This window comes from Branchiostoma floridae, chromosome 8, assembly GCF_000003815.2.
Source record: "Branchiostoma floridae strain S238N-H82 chromosome 8, Bfl_VNyyK, whole genome shotgun sequence".
In the NCBI taxonomy this organism is placed as follows: domain Eukaryota; kingdom Metazoa; phylum Chordata; class Leptocardii; order Amphioxiformes; family Branchiostomatidae; genus Branchiostoma; species Branchiostoma floridae.
The window spans coordinates 17,768,500-17,774,499 of NC_049986.1; positions in this window are offsets into that span (position 1 = coordinate 17,768,500).

The following is a 6,000-nucleotide window of genomic DNA, read 5'->3' on the forward strand; positions in this document are numbered from 1 at the left end:
GACTTATTCAACTGACCAACTCCAGTATTTATCAGGGAATGGACAATCCACCGCTTCATTGAGGTCAGGTATATGCAATAACCGTGACTCGGTGGACAGTGGATCATAAGTTGCAGAAAGTCAATGGCGCCCCCCGTCTCTGTTGACGGACTGTCCTAATGTAGATGACTTCTTAAATTCGTCTTGCAAAATATTGTGTCCATAATTACCTCCATGAAATGTCATGGAATGGAGGTTATATTTTCTGTTATGTGTCTCTGTCTGTGTAGATGATTACTCAAGAACGGCTGGATGGATTGGTTTCATACTTGTTGTGTTGCTGGGGTGTGATGAAAGCTCGAATTGATGAGATCTTGGGAGCTGTATCTGTCGTTATAATCGATGTAATGATATCAAAAATCACCCCTATATTTGAGATATATTGGTACAGGCATCGTGCTGTATGTGTTTGTTAATGGGCTTAGCTGCAAGCAGGTAGTGAGGTGACAGCTGTTTGGGGAACCCCCAGTAGTTTTATTTATGTCTGCTTATGACTGTTTGAAATATTTGTAACAGTTGGCACAGTAGTTACCTCCATGAAATGTCATGGAGGTTATATTTTCTGTTATGTATCTCTGCCTGTGTACAAGATTACTCAAGAACGGCTGGATGGTTTTGGTTTCATACTTGTTGTGTTGGTGGGTTGTGATGAAAGCTCGAATCGATGTGATTTGGGGCGCCGTATCTGTCGTTATAATCGATGTAATAATATCAGAAATCCCCCCTATATCTGCGATATATTGGAACAGGCATCGTGCTTTAAGTGTTTGTGTCTCTGTCTGTGTACAAGATTACGCAAGAACAGCTGGATGGATTGGTTTTATACTTGTTGTGTTGGTGGGGTGTGATGAAAGCTCGAATCGATGAGATTTTGGGAGCCGTATCTGTCGTTATAATTGATGTAATAATATCAGAAATCACCCCTATATTTAAGATATATTGGTACAGGCATCGTGCTTTATGTGTTTGTTAATGGGCTTAGCTCCAAGCAGATGGTGAGGTGACAGCTGTTTGGGGAATCCCGAGTTTTTTTAATATGATAATTAGTTTTATTTATGTCTGCTTAGGATATCATGGAGATGTGAAGCGCAAGTATAATTGTAAGAAGTTGAGGTACATTTAACGATAATGCTTAACAGGTATGGATGTCTCACATCTGTACTGCTGATTTGAGTGACATGGTGATTAAAATGCCATTAGGTCCTCTCATCTGGGTTAGGTGTCAGAAGTTTTATGGGCGATACAGATGTTCTGATTTTGTTACGATAAGGGACAGTTGTTAGTTGTCTCTTTCGTAGCCAATGGTACTTGTTTTTAGCAGACAGGGTTGGCGCCAAGTATTCATCTTACAGTTGGTGTAGGGCTGTCAGAGGAAAGTGTGCATCTCGTTTTTGTACCGTGTGAACAGCTGATGTTATAACATATTGGTGGAAAATCGAATCACCATCTGACTAAAGTTGGCCACATCCCTTCTTCTTTCTGAGTTTCCCAACTTCCTCCCACCACACAGCTCTGAGGCACATAGTCGAACCTCAATAATGCTGACAACCTTAGACATTTTAAATGCCAAACATCAAGCTTAAGGAACACCACGCTACCATATGCCGTCGACCTCTTAAACGCACATTACACAATTAAGTGTCGCATTTTGATAATTACTAATCAGATGGACATCCTCTGTGTCATTAAATAAATACACCACTACTTTCCCATAACATTTATATTATATAACCATTACTCTCAAATACAACGGACTATAAACATACATACCATCCACAAAAAAGCAATAAATATTTCATGGAGGTATGAGGTCCCCGAACTCTAGTTCTTACTTCGTCCAGTGTGACCCATGTGACTCTATGCGAAATTCCAGCTTAAGATGAAGACAAACATAGCAGTCGCTGTGATTCTTCTACTATCGGTTCTTCAGCTTGCAAATACCCCTGTGATTTCCCCTAGATTTCCATTTCCAGTAACGTTACATCCCAGAAATGTTGACCTGAGACGGAAAATTTCTACTGCAGTTTGAGTAAACTTCGCTAGATGTCATCAAAACCTGTTTGACATTTGCAGTAAATGGGTAATACCGATCACAAAACAACCACCTGAAGAACGTACGACTTTGCTCCGAAGCAAGACTAGAAATCTATGATGTTCACCTCTCCTTGTAGATTTTCATCACAATCCGATGTCTTTTTCTGAATGAAAAATCGAGTTAAGCATCGAGTGTGTCCTTTAAAGAAGATATTCACAAACCTTTTATTTGGCTCAATATTAAATACCATTTTCAACTGTTTGGCATTTTGGCTAGATAATTAATGACGAATTTATCTGTGTCTGTGAGAAATTGCTTGGTCAGGAATGTAGAGGGGTACTTGGACTTCATAACTCTCCAAGCTGCGGTAGATAGCGTCATAGATAAGTAGTCCCCAAATAAAAAAGAGCTTGAATTAGATAGCGTGCTTATTTTCGTACTTCGGAAGGTCAAAAAGTCGCAGGAATTTATTTTCCCTTTCAACTCTGGGATTACCAATCTATGGTCCTCAAGATTTCTCTCAAAGTACCGCCAGTTCTGAGAGAAGTTAAGCATCGATAGAAGCACTGTGATTATTTTTCTAGAGTAACAACTATCCTGATTTTGTTTCAGCGCGCACGCAGCAATAATACAGGTTGTTACCATACCCAGGGCGCGGACCCCAGAGAAAGCAAACATGGCGGCCAGCCAGTTTGATATCCTTCCCAGAATTCCCTAATCTCACCACCTGACTACACAAAACTTTCAGTTTGATTGACGTGTTTTCCGGAGGATAAGATGCTACTGTCCCTAGACATGGCGGATAGGGTGTTAGCTCGTTCATTTATTTGTTGAACTATTTCTCTTATCATCAAGGGCACTACATAATGTCCTTGAATTTTATCGACCATATGCTCTCATATTTACTGTCACAAAAATGAATGAAAGAATCAAGACCTTTATTGTACATATGTAACGTTACATACTGGGTTAAGTGCAGGTCACAACAACAGTTTACAGATACACAAATATACATCGTCAAACTAGCACAAGAATTATAACCCACTAACTGGTAAAATGTAAGAGCAGATATGGCTCATGATCAGACTTATTAGAACTCCCGGATATGAATTTATTTGTCCGTATTTCGTTTTGTATAAGGAGGAGAAACATAGATTACATATCAGTCTATAAGAAAAAAAGTTATGTCAGTGAAGTTTGTAGTTTCCAAAACCATTTATGTGTAAAATACAGAACCCTGTGGGTGGATGGCATGTAGGTTACTGAACCCATGTACGTCTGAAGTGGGAAATTGCGAAAATTAAAAAGTTCTACATCACTGGAAATCTCCTTTTGATGAATCCTTAACCATTGTACATTGATTTTTTCTTTAATTCGGTAGCAACACTGCGATGTCCTGGGATTCTATCATCATTCATATATGTGACCTGTACCTAGCCCGTCGAGGCATGAATGTACAATAAAGGTCTTTCATATATTATTATTATTCATACGCAAATTCATCGCACCGTGGCGGTGTGTGTACAATGTAGCGTAACTGGTAGAGTGTTGGGCTCGGAACCTAGAGGTCCCGAGTTCGATACCCGCCATACCCCCGACGTTGTCCTTTTGGGAAAGGCACTTCACACGACCATCCTTACTTCACCCAGGTGTAAAAATAGATACCTGACTTCGGTCGGGGAGGTAAAATACTACCTTTACCTTCTTTCTGTACCGTGTATGTGGCACTGTTGAAATAAGTTCAACTAAAACTTTAATGCAGTGCCACATTGTCCTTCTCTGTCTGAAAGCAACAAAAGATCAAAGGGACATTAGTAAACTTCCCAGCATGTGGCGCAATGTGGCACAGTCCATTGAAAAGTTATGGCTATATTGCGCTCCGATGGATTACGAATTCCAAATGAAAACACAATTTCCTCTGCCCCATGTTTCTGTGCGATGGCAGCCAATGTGAGACGTCAGCAGTGTGAGTTGTCAGAGACTCCACAGAGACCGGCGCAGCGCTTTCCTGTTCCCCTGTCTCCCCGCCGCTGATGTATGGCGTTCGGGTGAAAACTAGAGGTGGCCTGGCCACAGCTCGGCGCCGCCGACAAGGGTGTCCCTTTTTACATACATGACATTTCCGGTTCCGATTTGACAGAGGGAAGAATTTTTGAACGTTACAAGGCAATCGTTTTGGCACGCTGTTCATTTGTCTGAAAACTGAAACGCTGTTTTCCTTTTGAAACTTTGCGCTGTCATGGTGGCATTCTCGGGACTTTGCAGCTGAGAATTCCAGACTTGGGTCTGAGGAAACCTGGGTCATCTTTTGCGGCGTTTCAGACTTGGTTGCCGTACCGATAAAATGAAATGGTGGGTTCACACGTGTGTATCTATTCAAGTCCGTATGAGGTCCGTATGGGCGTCTTAGCCTCTACCAGGCTCCTCAGGACGCTGGAAAAATAATAGAAATTGGACAAATATAGACAGATAATATGCTAGACGGTTAAGCTATAGCTGGGTCGCGAACTCCTTTGCCATGTTATGTATCTATTTTTGTCCAATGTCCACTATTTTTACGGTGTGGAGCCTGGTAGAGGCTTAGAACACATGGACCGCATACAGACTTGAATATATACGCACGTGTGAAACCCCCTTGACTTTTAGTGTTCTTGCATCAGTTAAAGTCACTGAAGAGCTACTCGTGGTTTAGCTATATATATAGCTGGGTCGCTAACACCTTTGCCATGTTATGTCTCTATATTTGTCTCAATTTCCACTATTTTTACGGTGTGGAGCCTGGTAGAGGCTACGAACATACGGACCTCATACAGACTTGAATATATACGCACGTGTGAAACCCCCTAAAGACTTAGTGTTCTTGCATCAGTTCAGGTCACTGAAGAGCTACTCGTGGCAGATGCTGCGTGCAGCTCTAGTAGGGTAATTTTACCGTGGAAAGTTTCCCAACGCTTTTCGATTAGCACAATGAACAATGAACCCTTCCTAATAGCGTGCATATCCGTTAAGCGAAACAGGTGAGATTCGAACTCAGGCTTCTTAGTCCAGAGGCTGGGCCACTAACCACTGGGCTACGCACGCTACTCCCGATGTCCAATCCTATATCTTAAAAGCGCTCCTTCAATGAATTTATAGAACATTGGTTAAAGGCCATATCTACAACAAAGGCTCTGTAGGAAAGTGCTTTTTCCTTAATGTCTTTTCCAGCACTTCAGTCAGCCCTACTCCCAAGAGTAGAAACCTGGCGTGTAACTGGCGCGTGCCGCCTGATACCCTCATTCCACTGGGGCGGCGACCTCAGAGCGGCGGAGCGATTTGACAGAGCGCTTAACGAATTTCATAGATAAATTGATTAATTGGTTGACTGAAGACCTTTATTGCACATTTCTGTCACAATCGACTAAGTGCAGATAACACAAGAAGAGATACAGTTAACAGATACAAAATGAAACTATCGTTGGATGAATTCAACTTCTCCTCACTTTTATGTTTTAGTGGAGATAACAGAACAGATATGTTTTATGATCGATGACTCGTCTAGTTGCATTAAACTATTGAAGAGTGGAACTTACAAATTGTTGCCACTAAGTGTTGTACATTTGTAGGAGCATCATCATTAGATAGCTTTAAACAACGGTTACAGTAAGATGTCCAAGGGATAGGTAGGTGTGACAGGTCGTTCAGTGCAACGTTATACCCCCCTCACATTAGGCGAGAATCGATCGTACAACGAGTCTGCTAGGTTTTCTCTACTAAGACATATGAGTGAGGAGAAGTTGAATTCATCCAACGATAGTTTCATTTTGTATCTGTTAACTGTATCTCTTCTTGTGTTATCTGCACTTAGTCGATTGTGACAGAAATGTGCAATACAGGTCTTCAGATAACCAATTAATCAATTTATCTATGAAATTCGTTAAGCGCTC